Here is a 27,500-nt window from a genome sequence, read left to right as displayed (position 1 = left end):
GAGAGAGAGAGAGAGAGAGAGAGAGAGAGAGAGAGAGAGAGAGAGAAACTTCTCTTCAAGCAAGGGAGTAGCATCACCGTCATCTAATTTACGGAGAGAGAGAGAGAGAGAGAGAGAGAGAGAGAGAGAGAGAGAGAGAGAGAGAGAGAGATTTACCATGATAGCGTTGCCTTGCAGTTGTAAACATCGTTATGCTCTTGGGTAACAAATACAATTGTTTGTTCAAGGCAAACATGGAAGGTTCATGAGCCTGGACTCTTTAGAATGGTATATATTACCTATTAAATGAGATAAAACGCATTTTCCTGGAATGTTCAGCAGAAGAGCAAATATGCCCCGGAAAAAGGAACTGCGCCAGTGGAAAATATGCAGTGCAGTGGTGCTTTTGGCTATTTTCTTTAAAGGAGAAGGCCCACCAAAGAAGGCTGTTGAAAAGCGAAGACACGTCATTAGTACGAGAACTTCCTAGAGAAAATATCTTGGCAATTTCGGTGGATAGCAAAGCACCAGCGCTTACAGCTATTTCTAGCACCGAAAATGAAGAAGCAACTTACACTTTTTTTTTTTTTAGGAACTTTCTTTTGCAGACGAAAATTACTAAGGTAGAAACCTCCCTCCATTAACAATTATAATGAGCACGAGATATGAGAAATGTCTTAAGCTATAAGGTGATGCATACGATTGAAGGGTTAACAGGAGAAGAACTGGCATTAATATATAAAACAGTATGTTGAGAAAATGAATGTTCGATGCAAGAGTTTAATAAGTGTTGATAATGAAAGTAAATACCCTTTATGCAATATGGATAGGGCTTCTTAAAATGGATGTGTTCGTCTTGGGTAAATACGTACAAGATTATATTGTAGAATGTGGTGGGAAGAGGCAAAACCTGCATAATGGCAGTTGGCTAAAAAAAAAAAAAAACAGAGACCTGACTGATTGCATCAATTACAGAGACATAACACTTACGTCAGTTGTTATGAAAATATACAGTATGTTTGTTCCAAAGCAACTGAAGAGAAGGATTGATGGAAAGCTAAGGGATGTACAAGCAGGATTTCTAAAAGGTCAAAGTTACACTGACCTAATTTTCGTTATCAGACGTATACAGCAATGCGTAGAATATAGAAATCCACTTTTCATGGCATTTGTGGACTATGAAAAAGCCTTTGATTATATAAACCGGCAAATTATGAAAAGAGTCCTACGTTAACATGGAATTCTTTTTAAAATGTGAATTTTATTAGGTCTGTTCATGTGCATAGCAAGTGCAAATTTCGTGTTAATGGAGTCTTATCAAATGAAATGCCAGTGAACAGTAGAGTACTCCAAGGGAAAAAGTTGTCACTTATATACTGAATATTTATTTATATATATATATATATATATATATATATATATATATATATATATATATATATATATATATATATATATATATATATATATATATATATATATATATATTTATATATATAAACACATAAATATACACACACGCACACACACAAATATATATATATATATATATATATATATATATATATATATATATATATATATATATATATATATATATATATATATATATATTTATATATATACATATATATACATACATATATATATATATATATATATATATATATATATATATATATATATAATCATTCCTGTGTTCTTAACTTCATCGGTTTAGACGTATATAATTAGTTATTTTAAGCTATGCGAAAAAACTAATTTAGCTTAAGAAAACTGAACACGTTATCACTGATGATGATAATGATAATCACTATCATTACGACGATAATTGTAGTAATGAAAAAAAAATTACAATATATAAAATAGCAGTGATTAAGTTATGAGACAGTATACCATGACCTGAAGTGTCTGGGATTGATTACTCATAATTGAATTCGTTTTTCATTATCATACCATAACGAGTTTACTGAGGTCCATTGTACGTAGTGTGGGAAGGCCCAAGGGGGAGGGCACGTGGTATGTCTCCTCGTAACCCCTTTTACAAGATTTACATTTCTATTTATCATGGATTTTTATCTCATAACAGGTTTACTGTTTTATCAAATAAATTTACCATGTATTTAATCTTATGATTATATTATCATCATTGTAAATATTTTTCCTCCCCAAATTTAATCGGGTCACCTCTGTAAGAGTCAAGTTTGATTCATTAGGTTGTTTTATCTCCTCCTTTAAATAATAATAATAATAATAATAATAATAATAATAATAATAATAATAATAATAATAATAATAATAATAATAATAATAGCCCTATTTTGCCATTTTAAATCTGTGACCTTATTTCTATAATAAGATATGAATTTTAACACCATGCGCGCACTAATTTCATGATCTGATCTATCTTTCAGATATGAAAAGTGTTATCAATTGACCTTTGGATATGCACATATATTTGTAATGAAAATTTACGATTTATATATAAAAAAAAACCTTAACTGAGGTGAAGAATATCATAAATTAGAAAAAGAAAATGTAAGTGAGGATACAAGGCACATTAAAAAATCTCCTTATGTCTCAAATACCTAAAATTTATTAGTTTTTCATGAAACTAATTGCATTTTAGTTTTCCTAAACTAAACAATTGGACTAAAATAATGCAATGCAATGTCAGTGTCGAAAGGTATCTCCTTTCAAACAGCTCTCTTTAGAAACAGGGATGAGTAGATTTCAGGATTCCGTTAAATAATTAAAAAGTAAGTAGCTGGTTCTTAATGAAAATTGATATATATTTGGCAAGGAATCGTTTACTTTTAGTAGCCCTTTAAATATAACAAAAGTCGAAAACTGGAATGGACTTTATTATTGATTATTTGTCTTGGAAAACCATGAAATATTTATTCAAAAACTTAGAACTCATGTGTTTGAAATCATGGCAATAGGCAATAGGTATTATTTCTGTTGAGATAAAAAAGAGAAAAAAAAACTACTAAAATAGTTCTGATAATTCACACTCATATATTTTTTTTTTTTTTTTTTTTTAAGCCAAAGCAGATACATTTAATCAGCAACAATGGCGACAACAATAACAATCACAACAGCAACAACCACAATCATAATAAGAAGTAAAAATAATACTGCTTGCCACGATTGTTCTGATTTTTGATGCACTTGGATTTAGTTCGAATAAATTTGGTAAATATATGAATGTTCGGACATCAACAAGAACAAACAGATTTTTTTTAACGGTAAAGAATTCCTAAAGCCGATGGCAAATCCACTCTTATATATTTCATACAAATTCTATTCCAAAATAATATCAGGTGACATGTTTTTCTATTTCATGATCCGATTATGTAACAGATGGAATTTTATGAGCACTAAAATAAAAATAAAATAAATACATCCAAATCCATAATACATTTTGGTCAAATATAAGAGGAAAAGGAAAATTTTGTGTATATTGTGAGGAATAATGTTGTAACAACATCATTTTAAGCGTTCAAGGGTACTGCTGCCTTCCCCAAAAGCTTAAAAGAGGATTATACCGATACCGAAAACTATATATATATATATATATATATATATATATATATATATATATATATATATATATATATATATATATATATATATATATATATATATATGTATATATATATTTTTGGGCTCAGGCCATGTCGTCCTGATAGAAGCTCCTAATTGGTAGCTTTCTAGGGTATATTTGACTACAGTGATATTCCCAGAGAATTTTACCTTAAGGTATCCAGACTTCTAACTTCTGGAGCGAATATCCCTAAATAATCTCACAGGGATATCGCATAATATCAGAGGACGTATTCTTGACACGTCACATAGCTATCCTCACCCCGAACAGAATTAACGCTTCGAGGGGGATATAGTGACAAGAATCCGAAACGAGAATGAAAAAAGAGACGCTCATAAGGCATCTCTCCTATTCCGTTTCCAGTGTGTATCTGATGAAGGCGGCGGCACCCTCTTTATTCCTTTACGTGTAGCTCGACTACTCGGTGTTTTCACTTGTGTTCTCTCGTTATTTTGGATTTAATTCAAATTTTTGATGACTTCTCCGGCCTCTTTTGCCTCTGGAAAGTTGAGTATTATCTTTACTATGTATAAATGTAAGCTCTTGTCGTTTTGAATTAAATCAAAAGTGATTTTAAAGTAAACAAGAGCTGTTGCCTACCGGAGGCATCCTGGATGCTATCGCTCGCTCTTATGGGTCAGTTAGTTAGCTAGAGCGACGTTCCCGGTTTGTTACGCTTTAAAAATTTTGCTATTTAGCTACTCTAGAAATGCTTATATTGTTCGGTCAGTGTTAGCTCGGGGATTTCGACACGGTCGAGGTACCGATCCTGCCTTTCACGAGGCTTCGTAGCCTAGACGTCTGGCATTAGTACTTTCATGCATGGTAAAAGTTTTTCCGAGTGTTATTTTATTGAAGCCATAGACAAATATTTTATACATGTAAGATATTGTTGAATGTTTTTTCCAAGATTGTATACGAGAGAGTTTCGGTGATTTAGGTAATCGATTCTCACCTTACCTAGCTAGTATTCTAAGTACAGTAGTATACTTTCGCACATCCCCGATTGTTCTTTTCTCCTCCGGAGGCCAAGTTCAATCCCTCTCTCCCTCTGAAAGCCCTTGGCTTAATCCTAGTGGTTCTACCTGTATATTAATCCAGGTATTACCATTCTAGGATATTTCTGGCCTGTCCTGATAACCAGAGTGACTGGTTTTGGGGTTTGGGCAGAACTTCAGAGTTTTTAGTCTGTGGTCTGCTTCTTACTAGCATGGAGAATGAGTCTCCTTTGCTAGGTTAGGGGCGGACACAGGAAGCTTTGCTTCCCTAGTCCATGTCGGAAGGATTCTGATGATTCCTTCCTCTATTGGCCTAGCAGACTGTCCTGTGTCGTTTTTCTCGGGCTGGAGAATGAGTTTCTCGGTTGCCTGACGAAATAACTTCACATAACTTTGTTCCGGTTGGAAGGAGGATAGCAAGCATTGCCAATCTTCCTCCCTAATAGACAACTCTTGGTTAGGATGAGCTCCCTAACTGCTGACTGTGTCTCTAGCTAGAACGAAGTCTTTAGGACCCTTATCCCTTCCCCACCTCTCTTTCTTTTATTTTCCTGGCCTTAGTCCTTCTTCCGTACCTAGCATAGGTTAGGATGGAGGACCGGCTCAGCTCTCTGCCGGCCGGCAGAGACCCCCTTTTTTCTTTGCAGAGTGAACCACAGACCTCCCTTGGTCTCTCCTCCATGTCTGCCGGTAGAGCCCGGCAGGCTGTGGATTCTTTGGAAGCCTGAATGCTACATTCTCCCCTTCCATAAGTTCACTTTTTCTGAATGGAAGGTCGTATGGCATGCCACCTTATAACCTTACATCCATACTTTTTCTCTGACTATTGTGTTACACCCCTATCCCGGCTGCCGGCTTGACAGCCGACAGCTGGGCAGGTAGAGGTTCTCTGGTTCTTGGCTACTGCCGGCAGCATGGTTTTATTACCTTTGCCGGCCGGCAGTGGAATCACAGCCCGAATTCGCTGGCCGCTAAGATTAGCGGCCGGCAGCCGTGTTTTATTGTTTTCAGCCATCGGCTGGCAATGATTGCCGGCCGGCACATAGTCGCGAATCAGAGGGCTGCCGCCTATTAGTTAAAGATAGTATATATTTGATCTATAAGGGGTAGTTGCCGGCCGGCACAATAGCATGCGATGTACAGCAGTTTCTATATTGTAATGTAGTACACACTGCATTAGTAGAAACTGCTGTAAAAAGTTTGTGATAACACTAAAGTTCTTCATAATACTTAATGTTATCTTGGACAGCCTTTGTTGAGACCATACTTTATATAGAAAGTGAGTTCTTTCTGTATTCTTTCAATCCCGTATATTAAAACTACACATTAAATTTCCGTTTAAGAAATTACATAAGGTATTCTAGTAAAGAATTAACCTTAGTTTTAATATTTTGGGAGGTTACGGCAATTGACTGGACAGGAAATACAAGTATGTGTCTTTCCTTCTTTCTTTTATAGCTTTTCTATATAAGCTAAATGTTTCAATATAAGTGAAAAGCCTTCACTTGATACTCATGGATTTTTCTTCTCTTTACAGGAGGACCATCTGAAGTGTGGGAGTGTGTTCTGTAATGTCCGCAGTAAGTATTTCTGTGGACATCAATACTCTAGGAGGCACGCAGCATGCGCAACCTCCAGAAGTGATCTCCTGTATTGAGACCCTCAGGTTTGTACAGTATGTTGTAACCTGATTACTGGGGCTTTTGACGACCCCAAGTCGACGGAGTCAAGGGATACTGCCAGGGAAAAGTTACGATCCTGGGTGAGGGGTTTTCAGAAAAACACCTCAGGCCCCTACCTTCCAAATGAGAAGATGAGGGCCTACCTTTTCCCTAAAGCATCGGCTGATGCAATCATCCCCCAGCCTCAGGTGGAGATACCAACTACCCAGAATCCGGTGGATTCTGAAGTCTCGGCCGCCCTTCAAGACATCCAATTGGACGATAGGATGTCGGAGGTGTCGGATTCTACAGAGAAGGACCTTCTAGGAGAAGGTCAAGAGGAGGAGCTGTGCCAGACTCCTCAAGTAGAAGAGGAAGAAATCGATGAGGTGTCGGTTACATCGGTTCTGGACCCAGAACCTGTTCCCTCTACATCGTCTGCTATCCCAGATATCCTGGGAAGGACTCTTTCTTCTATTGTAGAGATGATCCAACAAATTCAGAAGAAGAATGATGAGAAAGAGGCTGCAATGAAACTGGAGATATGTAGACTTGCAGCATCACGTGGGCCCCAGAAGCGACTCAACGTGAAGGATCTTCCTTTGTGTTCGGATACCAATCCTTGGAGGTATGCCGAACATATGCCAATGACAATCGGGAAGATCGTTATATCTGAAAAGTTGGAAGCAATTCCCCTGGAAGAGGTGGAATTTTGGCCCAATAAGGATTCCTACCCAGACTGTTATGTCCGCCTTAGGAAGGAGCCGGCCTCAAAGGGGAGACTGAGCCGAAGGAGGTCATAGTTTTGGACCATAGTAAAGCTCAGGCGTTACTATCAAGCTCGATGAAAGAGAGGGGCTTCTCGAACTCAAAGGTGCCAGCCTTGAGTAAGAAGCTTCCCTCTTTTGTGGCCTCTTCTACCAGAGCCTTTCCCTTCATGGAAAAGAGATATAAGGCAGCCTTAAAGGCGGTGGAGGCCGGGAAACCATGCCCCTCCTTGGAGGAGTGCAAGCAGTTATCTCTGACCTTGCCCTTGGACCAAGAAGACTGGAAGGACGTACACCTTACCTTCTCAGTCGGGAAGCTGGAAGCTGATATTGCTGAACGTCAGTTCGGTGAGGAACTCCCTAAGCTGTCGGAGTTTCTCTTGCGCAGGGAGCAAGAGACAAAGGAAAGACTTACGGCATTAGAAACAATGGCAAGTGACCCCAAGATCCAGGACAGCAACAACAGCAATAACTTCCTGTAACCGCGGTGCCTCAGAAGATGGCACAACCTCCAACCACATACCCACTGGTACCTCAACAAGTGGCGACTCAGTCGGCAGTTTTTAACCCAGCCTTCGAAAGGCAGACTTCTTCCTTTCGTTTGAGGGCTAGAGGAACAGCCAGAGGTTCTTCTAGACGCCCTTCAAGAGGAAGGGGATTCAGGGGAGGACTCGATCAAGAAGTCAAGGCCTCAGGTCCACAACAGCAGAAGTGAGATGCTTCCTGTAGGAGGGAGGCTACAGCTTTTTAGGGATCGCTGGACCTTCGATCCCTGGGCCCACAGCCTAATAAAGAATGGACTAGGTTGGAGTTGGAGCAGCCCTCCACCTCAATTTCCTCAGTTCTCCCAACACTCAACCCCCGTTCTGGAAGAATACGTCTGAGAGCTCTTAGACAAAAGAGTGATTCGGAAAGTTAAATCCATCAAATTTCAAGGGAGGCTGTTTTGTGTTCCAAAGAAGGACTCAGATAAACTCAGAGTTATTCTTGACTTGTCGCCACTCAAGAAGTTCATAATGAACTATAAGTTCAGAATGCTCACACTTCAACACATAAGGACCCTACTGCCCAAGAGGGCATATACTGTCTCTATAGACTTGTCTGACGCTTATTGGCATGTTCCAATTAATCGCCAACTCTCCTCCTACCTAGGCTTTAAGTTACATAGCAAACTTTACGCCTTCAGACCATGCCTTTCGGGCTAAACATAGCCCCAAGGATTTTCACGTAGCTCGCAAGCGCAGCCATCCCTCAATTACGCCTAAAGGGAGTCCAAGTAGTAGCCTACTTGGACGACTGGCTGGTGTGGGCAGCATCCAGGACAGAATGCATGCAAGCTTCTAAGAGAGTGATCCAGTTCCTGGAACATCTGGGATTCAAGATCAATATAAAAAAGTCTCGACTTTCTCCAGCTCAAAATTTTCAGTGGCTGGGAATCCATTGGAATTTGGAGTCACATCGACTTTCCATTCCTGGGAAGAAGAGGAAGGAAATAGCAGGATCTGTCAAGAGACTGCTGAAATCCAAACGGATATCAAGACGTGAACAGGAGAGAGTGCTAGGCTCTCTACAGTTTGCTTCAATAACAGATCCAGTGCTAAGAGCACAGCTAAAGGATGCAACAGGAGTCTGAAGGAAATACGCATCAAACGCGGGAAGTTATCTAATAAGACCTCTACCGACTCGACTGCGATCGCTTCCCAAGCCGTGGTCCAATGCCAAGCACCTGAAGAAATCAATACTTCTTCAACCTCCTCCCCCGTCAGTAACTATCCACACAGACGCTTCAAAGGAAGGCTGGGGGGGTCACTCTCATCAGAAGAGAGTCCGAGGAGCTTGGTCTAATCTCTTCAAGTCATTTCACATCAACTTTCTAGAAGCCATGGCAGTGCTTCTGACTTTAAAGAAGGTATCTCCTCGCCACTCGACCCACATAAGGCTGGTTCTAGACAGCGAGGTGATAGTGATATGCCTGAATCGACAAGGGTTGAGGTCACCTCAAATCAACCAAGTGATGTTGGCCATTTTTCGTTTGGCAGAAAGGAAAAAATGGCACCTGTCAGCAGTTCACATTCAAGGGTTCCGCAATGTGACAGCGGACGCTCTATCCAGGTTTACACCAATAGAGTCAGAATGGTCCCTTGACGCAGGATCGTTCTCCTTCATCTCGAGTCAAGTCCCGGAGCTGCAGATAGACCTCTTTGCGATGAAAGACAACAAGAAAATGGATCGTTATGTGTCCCCATACGAGGATCCGCTAGCGGAGGCCGTGGACACTATGTCCTTAGACTGGAACAGATGGTCCGGTATTTATCTGTTCCCTCCGCACAACCTCCTTTTGAAGGTCCTTGACAAGCTGAGATCCTTCAAAGGGAAGGCGGCAATAGTGGCCCACAAGTGGCCAAATAGCGTGTGGTTTCTCTCTGGCATTGGAACTACGCCTAAAATTTGTTCCGCTACCAGATCCATCCCTGTCTCAGCGAGTACAGAAGTCGATTGTCTTCGCTTCATTATAGAAAACCAGAAACCTACATCTCATGATTTTCTCTCCCTAGTTTCTTTCCAAAACATGCTACCCACCATCAGGTGGGGTCCCTAGAGAATCTACCCTCTGAAGGAAGATGTATCTCTATATCCAGTGGGGTGCCTAAAGGTCTATCTTCATAGAACTTCAGACTTTATGGGAGGACAGTTGTTCAGAGGAGAAACCTCGGGCTCAAGGTTTTCTATTACTAAGGGCGAAACTCACCTGTGTTATTCGCGAATCGGGTCCTGACAGTACACCCGCTAGTCATGATTCGAGAGGAGTTGCTTCCATAAAATTTCCTTATTTATATGGACCTTGAACATCTTTGTTCGTTCACCAGCTGGTGGTCATCCAAGGTCTTCTTTATGCACTATACAAAGCAAGTGGAGCAACTTCAAGTAATCTGTGGTAGCAGCAGGTAGAATCCTTTAACCTTCTGTTTTAACTCTGCGAGGAACAGTGTAATTAATTTGGGACGATTAATTAAGAGGGTGGGTGTGTAGTCACTGTGTGTACTACACACTGAGCGATAGGCCACGAAAGTGTCCTTACGATCTGTTCCATTGACGTTGGTGAAATATAGCATAATACGGACACTTGTGCCAAGCGTTCCTTACGCTAGTGTAATTAAACAGTATACAGAACTTTAGCATTATTACTTATTCAAATGAAGTGGCAAGTCTGTTTCATGGTAGATGAAACATTATTTTCTGTTGACTGTTTTCTTTGTGCTTTAATAGATATTATCCACTTTTTAAAATTTTTTATAAAGGTAGATCTGATATGCACATTTATTAAATTTTAATAAACTAGTTCATAGTGAACCCTGCGTTTTATTCGCCCACACTCATTTTTATTAGATATGTACTGAGCATTAAGATTAAAATATGGATATTTTTATTATGGTATGTCTTTTAAGATTGTTCCCTGAATTAAGCAAAGTCCACTCTCCTTAACCCTTCTTTAGGAAGGGTTGAGGTGGTACCGTAACGGGAGAGTGGCAGAGAAGCAAATTTGTTCCTATGCGGATATGACCTTTATCCGATAGTTATTAAGAGTGGTCACTTTGGGGAAGGTGTCACAAATACATTCTGACTTTGGCGACTCTTAGACAAACTTTGCTTTATAAAGTATAGGGCGAGACCACTATACAAGCTTGTCATTTTGTCATCCATAGGTTATTATGTACTCCTCGAGACTTTTCCAGAGTCTAGTATGACTCATCACTGTAGGGGGCAGGAAGCACTAACATAGTTCATGCTTAGATGAAATGATGTATGACGGTAACATCATAGGTCTCTAGGTCTAGACGGACCAGGAAAATACTTTCTTGAGAGTACTGCACTGATTGGGAATCCACAGATACAGTAATGCTCTGGTAAACTTCCATCAGGACGACATGGCCTGAGCCCAAAAAATGGATTTTGAGCGAAGCGAAAAATCTATTTTTGGGTGATGTAACCATGTCGTCCTGATGGACCCGCCCTTCCTTTTATTGTAAAAGGGCTTATTGACCCTTCCCTATAATACAGTATCTGTACCACCTCGTATATCGCTACAAAGAATAAAGAGGACGCCACCACCTTCATCAGATACACACTGGAAACGGAATAGGAGAGATGCCCTATAAGCGGCTCTCTTTTCATTCTCGTTTCGGATTCTTGTCACTATATCCCCCTCGAAGCGTTAATACTGTTCGGGGCGAAGATAGCTATGTGACATGTCAAGAATACGTCCTCTGATATTATGCGATATCCCTGTGAGATTATTTAGGGATATTCGCTCCAGGAGTTAGAATTCTGGATATCTTAAGGTAAAATTCTCTGGGAATATCACTGTAGTCAAATATACCCTAGGAAGCTACCAATTAGGAACTTCCATCAGGATGACATGGCTACCTCACCCAAAAATACATTTTTCGCTTCGCTCAAAATCCGTTATATGTATGTGTGTGTATATATATATATATATATATATATATATATATATATATATATATATATATTTATATATATATATATATATATATATATATATATATATATATATATATATATATATATATATATATATATATATATATATATATATATATATATATATATATATATATATATATATATATATATATATATATATATATATATATATATATATATATATATATATATATACATATATATAGATATATATATATATATATATATATATATATATATATATATATATATATATATATATATATATATATATATATATGTTAGTGTGTGTGTGTGTGTGTATATGTATGTGTGCGTGTTGAATGTGTTCATTGTATTGAGTATGTTACATAGCTGTATGAATCCAAATAAGTAAAAACATAAATTACATATTTTTGCTGATATGTAATTTAAGCCCAGATTTCTGTGAACCATAGAAAGGAAAGACAAGTAGTGAACTTGAAAGATTTAACCTGCATCCATACGCACTTGAGATCCACTCCATTGTATATCTGCAAACTTCTAAGATAACCATTTAAAAAGAGATTTTTATATATTTATAAATTCATCTATATTTATTTTCGATTTAGCTTTGTTTGAGTTAAAGTAGAGTTTGTGACTGTTGCATGCACAGGTGATGATTTAGAACTTTCGTCCTCCAATATAGTCTGCACCGTGTCTCAAACTTCGATACCTCATCCTCTATGTAAACAAAGCTTTCGAGTTAATGAATAGAAAATCATTCTAATAAATGAGCAACAAAACCTGTAATTTTACGATAATGTTTACTTATAATCAAGGCAGCAGCATCTCTAATCTAGAGACAATCTTGAATGTCTATATGGCAATAAATGTCTTACTGCTCATTAAAATATCTTTAATCTTGGTCACTGGAAAATTAAATCAGTAGTACCAATATCTTATCAAGTAATTACGAATCACCAAAGAGATTAACCTTCAATTTTTTTTTCAAAAAAAAAAACATCTAAGATAAATAAAGAAAATTTCGAAAATATTCTTTCTATTCAATATAGCTTCAAATATTCCTCTGAAAATGTAGACGCTGAGTATTTTTCAGGAATATGAAATCGATGTCTTTTGTGCTTGTATCGGCAAGTTCAAAAAAATACTAAGATCCACAAAAATTACGGTTTTCGGTCCACGCTACAACGTTCCAATCTCTTGAAGCTTTTGAAAAGCTATATACGAAACACGACGGTCTCTTTAAAAATGAGCTCCAAGATCTTCAAGACTTCCAGTTCTGTACCCGAAACATTTTCTGACCTCGTCTTCAGAAAACAAAAGCTTCTAGGAGAGAGGAAACGGCGAATGGGACAAGTTTATGACGCCTTCGTTTAAGAATTACTATCATTCTGAACAAAAAATATCAGTAACGCTCAGATCTTTCCCACATTTAATTCCTTCATCGATTTTTTCCAAGTACAGACTCTCACACTTCTTGCTTTGCCTGTTTTCTGTTATTGATAAAAATGTTTAAGCCATCGAATTTATGATATTATTCACTCCCTTTTAGGATAAGTCTGTGAACATTTTATACATAGTAGCTTCAATTAAACCATAAGGCAAATATACATTAAAGAGCAGTAATCAAATCAGGCAAAATATACATTCAACAGCAGTAATCAAATCAGGCAAAATATACATTCAAGAGCAGTAATGAAATTAGGCAAAAGATACATTCAAGAGCACTAACTAAATCACAGAGTGATTTACAATTCAAGCCGATTATGGTATTTTTAACACAGGGAGAGAGAAATATATACAAGTCTATTAGCTTAATGCATTACTGTAGTTTCAGTGAACGTAATTCTTCCTGTATTCAATGCTATATAGTAACAGTAATAGCGAGGTTAAAAACAATTCCATGTATATTAAATACTATGATTTAAAGAGATCTGACAGCATATTTCCTTAAAAACCTAGTGAAACTAATAGTTATCACATATACTCATAAATAATCCTGCTATTGCAAGTAAAGCCAATGTTTCCACTACTGAACCATATACTTTGCAAATAATGTATTATTGCTTTTTTCAAGCTGGGGATACTCCTAAAAAACGAGCCTAGTTTGATACTTCATCGGCGGCTTGGAAAATCATGCATAAAATAATTATAATTGTTGTATTCAATTCTAAAAAAAAATATGCAACAATTGGCTTATATTGATAAAAAAAATAGAAACTTATACAGTAAAACATTTATGTCTGAATGTTGCCAAAATTTCAAATGAAATTTGACAAAAAAGAAAACAAACAAAGAAAGAAAAAAAAAGATTACATAATTATATTTTCATGCAATTCTGGAAGTTTTGCTGCAACACCCAAGTGCAAATAGAAAGCTAATATGGTAATATGTTTTATGAGATATATGCAGTTATTTAGTTATTTATTCCAGAAAAAAGTGTTTCCTAGTGAGATTAATTCATGTGTTAATTATGCTAAAACTTCAAGGGAAGTTTTCTCGAAACTAAATTTTGAGTGATATGAGTGTATATAAATCCCTAAGACTTTTTTCATTATTGATGGATTTTCAAAATTAAAAAAAAAATGCTAGCATTCATACATCATTTAGAAGGGCTTCGTTGGTTTGAATCAATTTTTTTTCCTTTTTTTATTTCTTCACGAATTTTTTTATATATTACATATTTTTTTTTTTGAGTATTACTAATATGAAAAGTATAAAAAAATCAAATTGAAGGAAATAAAAGGCACCACAAGTTCTAGTAAAATTTATGAAAAAACAAACAAGCAGAAACAATTTATAGCGATCTAAAAAAAAAAAAAAAAAAAATATTAATCAATTTTTCTGAAATTTCGCATGAGATTCGCTCTATATACTCTAAACAATTACACAAAGTTTCTTGAGTATAGAATAATAAATAGGGGTTTCTTGTCTTTGGTACACTAGCCTCCTTAAAATAGGATGGAGATGGTTAAAGACAAATTTGGTGCATTGTAAAGTATTACATATAGGTTAAACGAGGATGGACTTGACCATTTCTTTGGCTGCATACGGTAGATGGATGTATGCCATCAACACGAGGGGTGTTGATTTTAGGCACAGAGTCAGATCCCACCTCCTAGGGAACGATGCATTGTTGGTGTCAAAACTGTACCGAGTATGTTTCATAATTTATATATATATATATATATATATATATATATATATATATATATATATAGAGAGAGAGAGAGAGAGAGAGAGAGAGAGAGAGAGAGAGAGAGAGAAAGCTATAACGATTTTGCTTTTTTGTCTTATCACTCGCTCTTCCCAGCACTGTTAATAAACCAACCTGTATAAGTCTGATAACGCATGTATAATTTTGTTTGAGTTTTTCAGACCTTCCTGCTCGCAAGTCCTGGTATCTAAATTCGATGTCTGTTGAATAAAGTTTAGTTACATTCGCCTCGCCTCTAAGTTATCACCTAACGGGCGCCTTGCATAAAAAAAAAAAAAGTAATGTTGAAAGTTGTAACAGTGACAAGATAATATTCTATTTCAAGAGATGAAGAATCTCGCCAAAACTAGTTAAGCTTATCGGCTATGCTGTCTCGTTCACCTACCGATATTGAAAGAGATGCACAAAGGGAAAATGAAGGTGAAATAGAAAAACAAGTTTCGGAAGATGGGAAGGCAATATGTTGCTGAATATGAAGCCGAAAGTTTCCTCACTATGAATTGGGAACTATAGTAACGAGAGGGCATAGCACATGAATTGGTGCCACAAGTGCAAAAGACGGCAAGCTAATCCCACGAAATACAGAAATGAAAAAAAAAATAATAATAAAACCATAGAAAACATATTTCTTTGTGATCAAGGGGAAACAAACCTAAAACATAGAAAAGGAATAATAGAATTATTAACGAAGCACATATGTAATGTGCTTAATAGTGAAGACGTCTCGTTACCAATTATTATTATTATTATTATTATTATTATTATCATTATTATTATCATTATTATTACTTGGTAAGCTAGCCCTTGTTATAAAAGCATGATACAAGCTCAAGGGCTCCAACTGGGAAAATAGCCCGATGAGGAATGGAAATAAGTAAATGAATGAAATATAAAGGCTAAAAGAAGTAACGAAAAACAATATAATTGCAAAGAAGACGAAAATAGAGGTTCAGGAATACAAATGCCTCTAACTACTAGCAGATGACGGAGAGAGAGGGTTCTGTGACGTCACTCCTTTACCGCTAATTACTGCTTTCTGAGAAAAACTCCTTAACCTTGCAAGGGTCATTACCGACCTTCCTATATCTTGACTAAGGGTCACTTGTAAATGTTTCTGTCAGATTATTGATGGCTTAACAGCAAAGCAATGACACCTAGCGGGGGCACCGCATAGAAAGTATGCCTTCGCCACGCCAAAGTGTCTTTTTGGGCTCAAGCCATGTCGTCCTGATTGAAGGTTCCTAGTGGTAGCTTCCGAGGGATATATGTACTACAGTGATATTCCCAAAGAATTTACCTTTAGGTCTCCAGAATACTAACTCCTGGCGCGAATATCCTTAACATTCTCTTAAGGATATCGCATAAATCAGGGAACGTCTATCTTGATACGACACAGCGATCGTCACCCCGAATAGTGTTTTCGCTTTGAGGGGGAAGAGTGGCAACTTTGGAGGGGGAGCCGTTATCAAGGTTACCCTATTTCCCATACTACTATTGAGTATGAAGATGGTGCCATATCCAAGATGACGGACATTCCTAATTTTGTAGCGAATTCGCACGGTGGTGTTCCTTGTTGATCTAACTTTTCCAATCGATTTTGTGAGGATTATTATGCATTCTCCAGCTGATTTCGCCTTTGGAAAGTTGAGTATTGATTCTTTATAATGTGTATATTTTAGCTCCTGTCTCACAGTGAAATTATTGTAATTTACTGTGCTTAGGAGCTAGGCTTGTTACCAGAGGTGCCCTTGGCGCTCTCATTTGTTAGGCATATGTTATTTCGTTAGTAGAACGACATTCGCGGTTGAAATAACATTAATTAATTAATTATGAAAGCTATTTAGGCATTTTATACTTGTAAAGATATTTATAGTATGCATAATTTTTCCTGTTTCCTTGTTGATCGTATATGTTAGTGTTTCGGTGATTTAGGTAACCGAGATCTCGTCTTCCCTAGGTAACCTAACCTACGCGAGGTAGTATACTTTCAGACAATTCCCCGTTTACCCTCGTGTATCGTTTTATCTACTCACGTGGAGATAGATATCTCCTAGAGTTTTATGTAAACCGATACTCGAGATTTAAGGGTAATCTCTCCTTCCCTCTGAGTATAGCCTTAGGCTACAACCCTAGTTGGTCTTGCCTTCGAGTTGACACTCAGGTTTGACTAGACTAGTGTTTTCTGTCTCTTCCCTTGGCCGCAGATAGCAGGCTTTGGGTTTAGGCCAGAACCTCAGAGTATTTGGTCTTTGCCGGCAGCCGGTCATTCCCCTGCCGGCTAGGCTGCCGGCCTAGGAGGCTAGCCCTCCCTAGGCCGCACTTGAAGTGGTTGTGGATACCACCTTTTCCCTGGGGTCTAGGAGACCATTCCTGTGCTCGCAGACCCTAGGCTGAAGAATAGACATTCTTCTGCCGCCTAGGATGGCGCCGGCACTGGAAATCTGTTTCTCCTTTGTTGAGAGGAGGCGGCACTGCCACCGTCCCCTTAACCGTATTGGCAGACCCTAGGCTGGAGAATAGATATTCTCCTGCCGCCTAGGATAGCACCGATTACTGAAATAGAGTTTCTTAAAGGTGTGGTAGGACCGGCAACCTTGCCGGCTCCTTCCACACCTCAGACAGGACCCTTTTCCCTCTCCCCTCTGTCCTTTAGCGATGGCCTTGCCATCGCAGCTCTTTGTATTTAGGCCGTCATCCTACAATTCCACCGATTGCCGGTTGGCTGTGGGGCCGGCCGGACTCCTACCTAACCGCTGTTGTCTGACTGCTAGTGGCTATGCCGGCTGCCGCAGCCATAACGTCTCCCGGCGGCCATGATAGCTGCCGGCGGCCAGGCCGGCCGCCGGCAGCTAGGACAACTGACGGCGGCTATGACGGCTGCCGGCGGCCATGATATCTGCCGGCGCCTATGACAGCTGTCGGCGGCTAAGCCGGCTGATGGCAGCCATGTCAGCTGCCGGCGGACATGAACGTTGCCGGCGGCCATGAATGCTGCCGGCGGCCATGAAGGCTGCCGGAAGCCATAATGGCTGTTGAAGGGAAGTCTCTTCTGTCAACAAGGTTCTTCAGTCCTCCTTTAGACTGCCGGCCACAAGTGCTGTTGCCGGGGTTCTAGCATGGCCGGTGGTAGGGCGGCCGGGCCGGCACAGACAGGAGCTGACTCAGCCAGCGGTATGCCGACTGTACCAGTGCTGCCGGGTGCTAGCCTGCTGGCCATGTGAAAGCCGGTCTTTGCCGGCGATAGTACTGGTGGTTGGATGGAAGCCTGAATGATGCATTCTCCCCTTCCATTTGAACCTTCTTTCTGGGGAAAGGCAGTAAATTAGATATTTACTTCCTTATTTAGTGTATATATACACAGTAATAAGGCATTCCTTCATTACATGCTTTCTCTCTCTCTTTCAGCTAGTCATTATATTTGCAGTATAGTATATACTGCAGATAGAAAACTATTCTATATATTATACTAGTAGTTATTTTCAAATATATCTCGGATATCCTTACCCAGGTTTTCCTGAGACCAATCCTATATTGAAAGAATAGAATTTCTTCAATATTCTGATTAGAAATCAGTTTACATTTTACCTTTCGATGTTAAATAAATTAAAGGGTTGGTGGTAGTACACTTTCTATCCTTAAAGGTTAGAACCCTTATCTTTAAGCTTCCCTGATCAGGAAACTGTATGGTTTTAATATTGAAAGGGAAGGCAACAGCAAATAGGCTGGGTAGGATACACAAATATATGTCTTTTATATTTCCTAGTTCAGTCAGGGTCATGCCGGCTGGACCGTGCAGCCAGATGCTAGCCATACTGGCAGCACACTGGCTGAACTACAATATATAATTATACAGTAGTCTGTATTTTGCTAAATAGTATATACTGCAAACAGAAAACTATAGTATGATTATACAGTAGTTAATTTCTAACATATCTTGGGTACCCTTGTGCAGGCTTCTGCTGTGACTAATCCTATATTGAAAGAATAGAATTCCTTCATTACTCTGATTAGAAATCAGTTATCCTTACCCCACAGTATTAAATAATTAGAAGGGGCAGTGGCAATGTACGCTTTCTCTACCACTAAGGGTTAGAACCCTTTCGTTCGAGTTGCCGTGAGAAAGGAAACTCTTTATAGTGAATACTGAGGGGAAGTAACAGCAATTGCTTGCAAGGGATACACAAGTATGTGTCTCCCCCTATCCCTTTTTAGCTTACTATCCTAAGCTATAATAGTTAAAAGATGACTACTACATATTGCTTATTAGGTGAGATAATCATTTGTATACTCATTCTGCTTTCCTTTCTTTACAAGAGGAACCCCAGATGAAATGTGTTGTAGTCTTCTGCAATATTAAGAGTTAGTACTTTTATGGTCATAATACATGCAGGTTTCATGCCTCCTGCAATATTATTTCCGAATCCCTGCATTATTGGGAACCCCAAGTTTGCAATATATGTCAGACCTTAGTGTCCGAAGGTTTTGATAATCCCAAGTCAATGGAGCAGGGAAAAATAGCCCAGTGAGGAAAGGAAATAATAAACTATAAGTGAAATAATGGACAGTTAAAATATTTTGAGAACAGTAACGATATTAAAATGAATCTTTCATATATAAACTAGTAATATATGTTCTTCACAGAGTAAATATCTTCGAGTGGAAAACCTTTCCTCTAATATCAAATCGATCGGCTTTCGTCTTTAAATGTCTTCCATTATAATTACCGTATAAGTTTTTAAAAGTCATCTCTTCTCGCCAAATTCCTTATTATTATTATTATTATTACTATTATTATTATTTGCTAGGCTACATCCCTGTTTGGAAAAGCAGGATGCTACAAGCCCCGGGACTCCAACAGGGAAAATAGCCCAGTGAGGAAAGGAAACTTAAGGAAAAAATTAAATATTTCAAGAAGAGTATCATCAAAATAAATATCTCCTATATAAACTATGAAAACTTTCACAAAACAAGAGGAGGAGAAAAAAAAATAGAATAGTGTGCCCGAGTGTACCCTCAAGCAAGAGTTTTTGTGTCTTGTTCTCCACTTAGGTCTTCATTTTACATATCTTCACGTGGAAAAATATGAATATTTATCGAAAATTGTAAATTGATAAAGTACATACTGTATATACTTCTTATAAATGAATAGTAATAGTAATAATCTAGACTGAAACAGCGAAGTCATAATATTATCGCTCATGACAAGCGTTAATTACACTCCAAAAAGGATATTGCGTCGACGTAAACAGAATCAATTGAAACCGGCTTTTGCCAAGCGAAATCTTTGAAGGCAATTAGACAAGTTCAATTGAAACTCGTTACCTGTCGACAAATATCGTTATTACCCAGTTAAAAGTCAGCGAGGCAAGATGATTCGTTTTGCATTTCCCAGACCAGGATGTGATAACAATGCAGAGGATTTCTATACAGTGCTATTATAGTGATTTAAGAAAGAACTTTGCCATTAGAAATGATGAAATACCTGAGCCAGTACCAAACATAACAGTAGGCGAAGTAAAGAAAGCTTTAAAAGGCATGAAAAGGTGAAAAGCACCAGAAGAAGATAGCCTAACAATTGTTTTGAAAATAATAAAGGATATCATGGAGGATATTTTTCATAGTAATGAAACTGGGTGAACTCTACCAAATGTCTGCTAAAATGCTCTATACCTACAGCTTGGAAAATCATTATCATTATATCATTTAATAAAAAAGGGAGACAAAAAAGACCGGAAAAATTACCGCCCATTAACTTTACTCTCTGTAATATATAGAATATTACAAAAGATCATATTATGTCGAATAGAAAGACAGCTAGACTTTAATAAACGAAGAGAGCAGGCAGGCTTTAGAAGTGGGTATTCAACAGCTGACCATATGCTTGTAATTAACCAGCTAAGGAGAAAATAAAAAGAGTATGATAAACCATTTAGAGGCGATAAGAAAGCTTTTGATTCTGTCAAAACATCAGCAGTAATGAAAGCCCTACAAAAACAAGGAATAGAATAATCTTATGTTAGAACACTTGAAGATACCTATGCAATAAGTACAGCAATCATAAAACTACATAAAAATAGTGAGAAAATTCCGATTGTGAAAGGAGTTAGATGGGGAGATTTCCATCTCTCCTAAACTATTCAAAGCATGTCTAAAAGAAGTTTTTAAGAATTTAGATTGGGAAAATGTAGGAATTGATACTAATGCGGAATAACGTAAAAACTTAATACTGGCAGATGACACCATCGTGTTTAGGGAATTTTAAGGGGAACTACAAAAGATGATAGAAGATTTGAACAGAGAAAGTAAAAAAGTAGAGAGTGAAAATGAATATAAGTGAAAGTAAGTCGTTGTTTAATAAATATGCAGAGACAGCAAATAAGAAATATGGACGAACCTCTAAAGATTGCTAATGAATATTCATACCTAGGATGGACATTAAGTGTTTCTCCAGGACACTAGACCGAAATGAAAAGAAAGATAAGAATGGGAGGGAGAGCATTTGGTAAAAAGATGAGATTGGGAAAAATAAAAGGCCACTTTCTCCTAGAAGAAAAGTATTTAATGAGATGCTCTACCAGTATTAACTTATGCTTCAGAATCTTGGAGCCTTACTAAAGCCTTAGAACATAAGCATGGAAATAACACTAGGGGAAAGAAAAAAAATTAAATGGATACCAGAGCAAACTAAAGTAAGCTAGAGGATATTTTAAAAACTTGTAAGAGAGAGAAATAGACATTGCCAGGAATTATAATGAGAATGACAGACTATAGAACGACATTACAAATAAGAGAATGGGTCCTATAGAATATAAAAGAAGCAGAGGTAGAAAGAGAAGACAATGAATCGACGAACTAAAAAAGTTTGAAGGTGTGGACTAGCACAGAAAGACCATAAACAAGCGCAAGTGGAAGGAAATGTCTGAAGCCTTTGTTCTGCAGTGGACTAATAACGACTGATGATGGTGATGATATATATATATATATATATATATATATATATATATATATATATATATATATATATATATATATATATGTGTGTGTGTGTGTGTGTGTGTGTGTGTGTGTGTGTGTGTGTGTGTGTGTTTGTGTGTAAATATAAATGCATATAAGTTCGAGATAGGAAAAATATATGAAAACTTTATACTTTTCAAAGGTACAAGCCTACAATGTCAGATAAAGACTATACCCTCTGTCTCTCTCTCTCTCTCTCTCTCTCTCTCTCTCTCTCTCTCTCTCTCTCTCTCTCTCTCTCTCGTAGTAGTAGTAGTAGTAGTAGTAGTAATTATTTTCTCACAAAGGCTGTACTAAAGGATCTCCTCAAACAACGGAAATATTTTGCTTTTCTATTCTAGGAAAATAATGATTGTAGAAAGTCTGAATGCATGTCCCATAAAATTATTTTCCATGTTCATTGTACGATTCGTTCATGAAAAATTCAACCAGAAGGAAGCTTCCCTTCCAGCAAAATAACAAGCTCGAAATAGTTAGAGGGAAAAAAGGCGGTATTCATATGAAACTAGGTAAAGCTGGATACACGGAAGATAATTCAGGAATATAGTATGAAATTTGCACAAATACATATAGAGTTTGAAATAAACAACTAATAATAATAATAAAAAAAAATTTTAGTTGAGAAAAAGACAGTTAGATAAAATCAGATAGATATAATTTGCAATAATCAACCTAGAGGCAGAGGAATGGGAGAGTTTGAAGCAGCAGAAAAAAAACCTCGCTCTGTATCTTCTAGACAACCAGCATAATGTTTTTTTTTTCTCTATTTCTTCTTTTTTGTGAAATAAAACAGTTCACTTTCCTTCCAGTCTCGACTTCTGTTTAGGAATAAACCTTGCATTCAATTGGATCATATCAATATTTACATTTGCATATTTAAAAGATGTAAAGAAAAAGAAAAGAAAAAAAAAATCAAGGACCAAGGATGCTTTTCAGCGTAACATCAATCTCGTGTTTGCATATCAAGACGTTTCCGCTAAAAGAAACATCGACTTTTTCTTTCCTCGTTGCTTTTACTCTTTGGCCGGATGAGAATCAGTGAAGCAAAAGAAATACAAAATATTATGTAAAATGACTTCGCCGCTTTAAAATGTCCGTCCGTCTCTCTCTCTCTCTCTCTCTCTCTCTCTCTCTCTCTCTCTCTCTCTCTCTCTCTCTCTCTCTCTCTCTCTGTATTCACTTTTAATCTGTTTCATGTCTAATATTATTGGCTTCCCCTGCAAATAGATAAATTTTGGAAGAGGTGCTCATCAACGCCATATCTATAACAAATTTGATTTTATTAAGTTATTTTAAAACTTCTGCCATGCCATTTTGGTTATTTGAAATAGAATAGTCACAAGAAATTTATATAACTTTTACTTTCCTGATGCGGCAGTCATTTTGCTATTGCATATTCTAGTGGCTGTCAATTCTTGAAAAGAAAATCTTTTGAAGAGTCCAAGTTATTTTTAGATCTATTTTTGCTATCATCTGTGGGACTGAAAACACTCTGGTTTTCCCTGGATATTATTTTATGTTCTTTGGTTGAATTTTCTGAATAATTTCATCTGTATATTGAATTAACTGCTTTCTCTTTCTTCTTATTCCTCTGACGTTTAAAGTTCTCGTACAGTTTCACTGTTTAGTAAATGTAATATTGTTGCAACATGAATGGCAATACTCCTTGTTAAAACAGTTAGTCCATAAAAACGTCGTCTAATTATTCTAATTATGACACCAGGTAAGTTGGAATATGAATCTTTTGCAACTTTGAATCGTCTCTTTTTCATTGCAAACTAATAATGAAGCATCCTGGTCGTAACACTGATTATTTGAACATTATATGCATTACGATTTTTATGAGCAATGTGCAACATTTCAATATCTGGTCATTAAAGGTTAGGAAGAAGGAATAAAAAAGAGGTTAGGGTTTAGACAGAAGACAAGATCATAAAAAGACAGAGAAATATATACGACCTCTAATGCACCCTGGTCTCGAGAACAAGAAACTGCCATTTCTCCAACCTCCCTCTCCCGAGAGTTGGAAAGGAATAGGCCTATGTTGCATGAAAGTCAGTGGTCAGTAGAGATTTTCATTGTTCTAAAAATTTTACGGGTGGATTGCCAACTAACTCTCTCCCCTACAGAATTTCATTTATCGCGGGTTTAGGACGACTATTCACCGAAATATCGCCATGGTCGTCCCATTGTCGCACGGCTTCTATCTCTAACCAGACACAGGAATACGTATGTATTTACTATCGACGTGATTACGAAATGCCTGCCCTAATGCTGTCAGGTCACGAAGGCAATTGTCGAATACCTTATCAAATAATTCTACCTGATCAGAGTTGTGGTGGCCTATAGAAACCGTCCATGCCCGCCCAAGCTCGATAGTTTCTTGTAGCGTCTACTATCTCACCATTGTGACGGGCCGAGAGAGGAGTTGTGGACTCAAAGGCAGGATGCAATCAACTGAGTTTATTAAGGAACACTCTTCTTTATATACAAAACCTCAAGGCAACAGGACATGACCTGTTCGAGAGACAGACAATGTTACAGAGCAAAACGGAGACAAGATCATTCAGGTTCTTTTTAGTGCGAGGGAAGAGCGCAGATACAAGCATAATATATACAAAATAATTATGTACAATTGTGTGCCACACGGTTGGTACATGGCTCCCCCCTTAAAAATGACATACTGTACATGTTAAATAGGGCGCCCTGATCTAGAGAGGCGAACTGTAGGCGGGTCATCTGGCAGAAGATAAGCAAGTTTTAGACGATCAATGGAGACCCAGTCTTCTTTGCCCCAAATGTTTAGTAGGAATGCTTTCGGACTGCGTCGGATCACAAGGAAAGGGCCCGCGTAAGGGGGCGTTAGTGGTGGCTTGCTAGTGTCGTTGCGCAGGAAGACGTGCGTTGCAGAGTGCAAGTCCGTTGGCATGTGATGCTTCGCTGGGGGCTTGTAAGTCTGGCGGCACGGAGTAAATTTTCCCACGACGTGACGTATGCATTGGAGATCGTCGGAGGAGGTTGTAGAAGGAAAAAATTCGGCAAGGACGAGGGAGGTGGGGGTGGAAGGCAGTGGGAGCGAGACGACTTCCGGGGTCACCAATGTGACAGGCCGAGAGAGGAGTTGTGAACTCAAAGGCAGGATGCAATCAACTGAGTTTATTAAGGAACACTCTTCTTTATATACAAAACCTCAAGGCAACAGGACATGACCTGTTCGAGAGACAGACAATGTTACAGAGAAAAACGGAGACATGATCATTCAGGATCTTTTTAGTGCGAGGGAAGAGCGCAGATACAAGCATAATATATACAAAATAATTATGTACAATTGTGTGCCACACAGTTGGTACACCATCCTTGTTACCTAAGGATGGGGCGTCCACCTGCTGAGTCATCAACAGGTATTGTCTGACCCTCCCTGGTCGTTGCTTGGGTTCTGATCATATGGATATGGTCAGTCTCTAGGGAATCGTTAAGCTTGATAGAGGAATGTCACTGTCCCTTGAGTCTGCCATTTATAACCAGCAACTATAAATAAAATATAATCCCAATTCCTCCAGTGCATCCAATACTACTGACGTTCAACCACTCACAGACTATTCCCGATCAAGAGGCTTCTTACCAGCACTGGGAAAATCTCCGAGCCTCCCATCCCCACAATCAATAGTGACTTGACTCAAGCTTTTTTCAACCATTAAAGCAGGGGGAAAAGTAAAAAAAAGAAAAATCCTATAATTTACCAACGTTTTCACCTTTGCAGCATCGAAAGAATTTCTCTCTGACTCTCTCATCAGATTTTATTCCTCATAATACTTTATATGTAATTTCAGGCCATTAGATTTCTAGATTTTACATAACCTAGCTATTGTCTGATTTATTTTTTTCAACATTTCATTAAAATGTAATTCTAAAGACCCTGTATTGAAGATCATAGTTCCTTCCAGTGATATTTCATCTTCCATTACATATACCGTTCGCATCACCTCTGTCATTCTTTTATTTATCTTGAGCCCAACATCCTGTGATATTTCATGCATTCTATTGAGGAAGCATTGCATATCCTGTGATGTTCTGCTAATATGGACAACATCATCAGCATACTCTAGGTCAGCTATTTTCCTATTATCAATCCAGTCTAATCCTTGTGCGCCGTCTTCGACTGTTCTATGCATTACAAAATCCATGTGGAGAATAAACAACATAGGTGACAACACATTCCCTTGGATTAGGATTACCCCGCTGTTCGCTGGAAATGCATGAGATAGGACTCCACTAACATTAAACTTTGCACTTGCTATGCTCATGAAAAGACTTAATCAAATTTACATATTTAAGAATAATTCCATAATAACGCAGAGCTATACATAAAATTGGCAGGTGATAACTATTAAAGGCTTTTTCAATGTCGACAAATGCCACCAGAAATGGATTTCTAAAAACAAAAAAGTGCTGTACGTCTCAAAATAAGTATTTTGTCAGTACAACTTCTACCTTTTCTAAATTCTACTTGTTCATCAATCATTCTCTCTAGTCTTTTTAGAATAAGAATACTATGTATTTTAATAACGACTGGCGTAAGTTGATCAATTAAATACAAGAGAACAGTTAACAAGCTAATAGACCTTAGACGTAAAAGGTGGATGCTTTGAAAAGAATGCATACACAGATAATTTCAGATATGTTGATTTTTTACTGTTTAAAACCACATTTTTAAGGTCTACGGTTTCTATTAGTGTTTGTAACCCCACCATCCATGTAGGAAAGGGATAAAGGAGTATGGATAGAGCTTACCTACCGAATTATCTGCAGCCATTGCCTGGCTTGATGGAGAACGAGGGGGAAACGGCACTGATCATAATGTGTATACGATCAGTCTCTAGGCCATTGTCCTGTCTCTTTCCTCTGCCATTCATGAATCTTAAAGCCTGAGAGAGAGAGAGAGAGAGAGAGAGAGAGAGAGAGAGAGAGAGAGAGAGAGAGAGAGAGAGAGAGAGAGAGAGAGAGGGGTTTTGTTTATAAGTGGATGATGCAAGACCAACCTGGAATAGTAAAAACAAACTGCAAAATCCATTGAAAACTATCAGATTGTGAGAATTCAAGAGTTTAGGGCAAATATAAGCAACAGTAATGTCGTGTTGTCAATTAGAAACCAGTAACATTGCGCAATAAATGTTAACATGGCTAGTGGAAGAATATAAGCAGCTGATAAGTATTAGTATTTGTAAGTGGAATGGATAATGATGGAATGAGGTCTAAAGAAAGTTACAAAATATGCGAAGCGAATATGCTAAAAGAGTACCCAAAAAGTAAAAAACTAACAAACTATTTTCTATAAAAGCCAACTTGTGAACCTATGGAGAGATTCTGCAGACAGCTCTTTTTTAATGAAGGAAGGTTAAAAGTGGATGCTGGATGCAAATGCAAGAAAAAAGAAGTATTAAAAGCATGAAAAATCTGGAAAATAATTAAATTGACAAAGGAATTAGAAAAGAACAAAGGTTTAATCAAAGTATTTTGAGATGGTTTTTTCAAAGTGAATGAATGAAAAACAATTAGCTGGTTAAGAAAGTGTATATTCAGGAAAAAATCTTGTAATGAAAAGAATGAGATTTAATGTGATAGATGGATATATGAAAGGGGTATTAGAAATGGGAAATACATAAAAACTGTCAAATCAAATTAAATTAGCATATGGGACGTTTGATTACCTATCAAAAAACTGAATAAAGATGGGACCAACATTTATCCAGGGAAATCTTAAAAGCA

The sequence above is a fragment of the Palaemon carinicauda genome, chromosome 12, assembly GCF_036898095.1.
Source record: "Palaemon carinicauda isolate YSFRI2023 chromosome 12, ASM3689809v2, whole genome shotgun sequence".
NCBI lineage: Eukaryota > Metazoa > Arthropoda > Malacostraca > Decapoda > Palaemonidae > Palaemon > Palaemon carinicauda.
The sequence above is the reverse complement of the archived record's forward strand: the minus strand, read 5'-3'. Positions refer to the sequence as shown.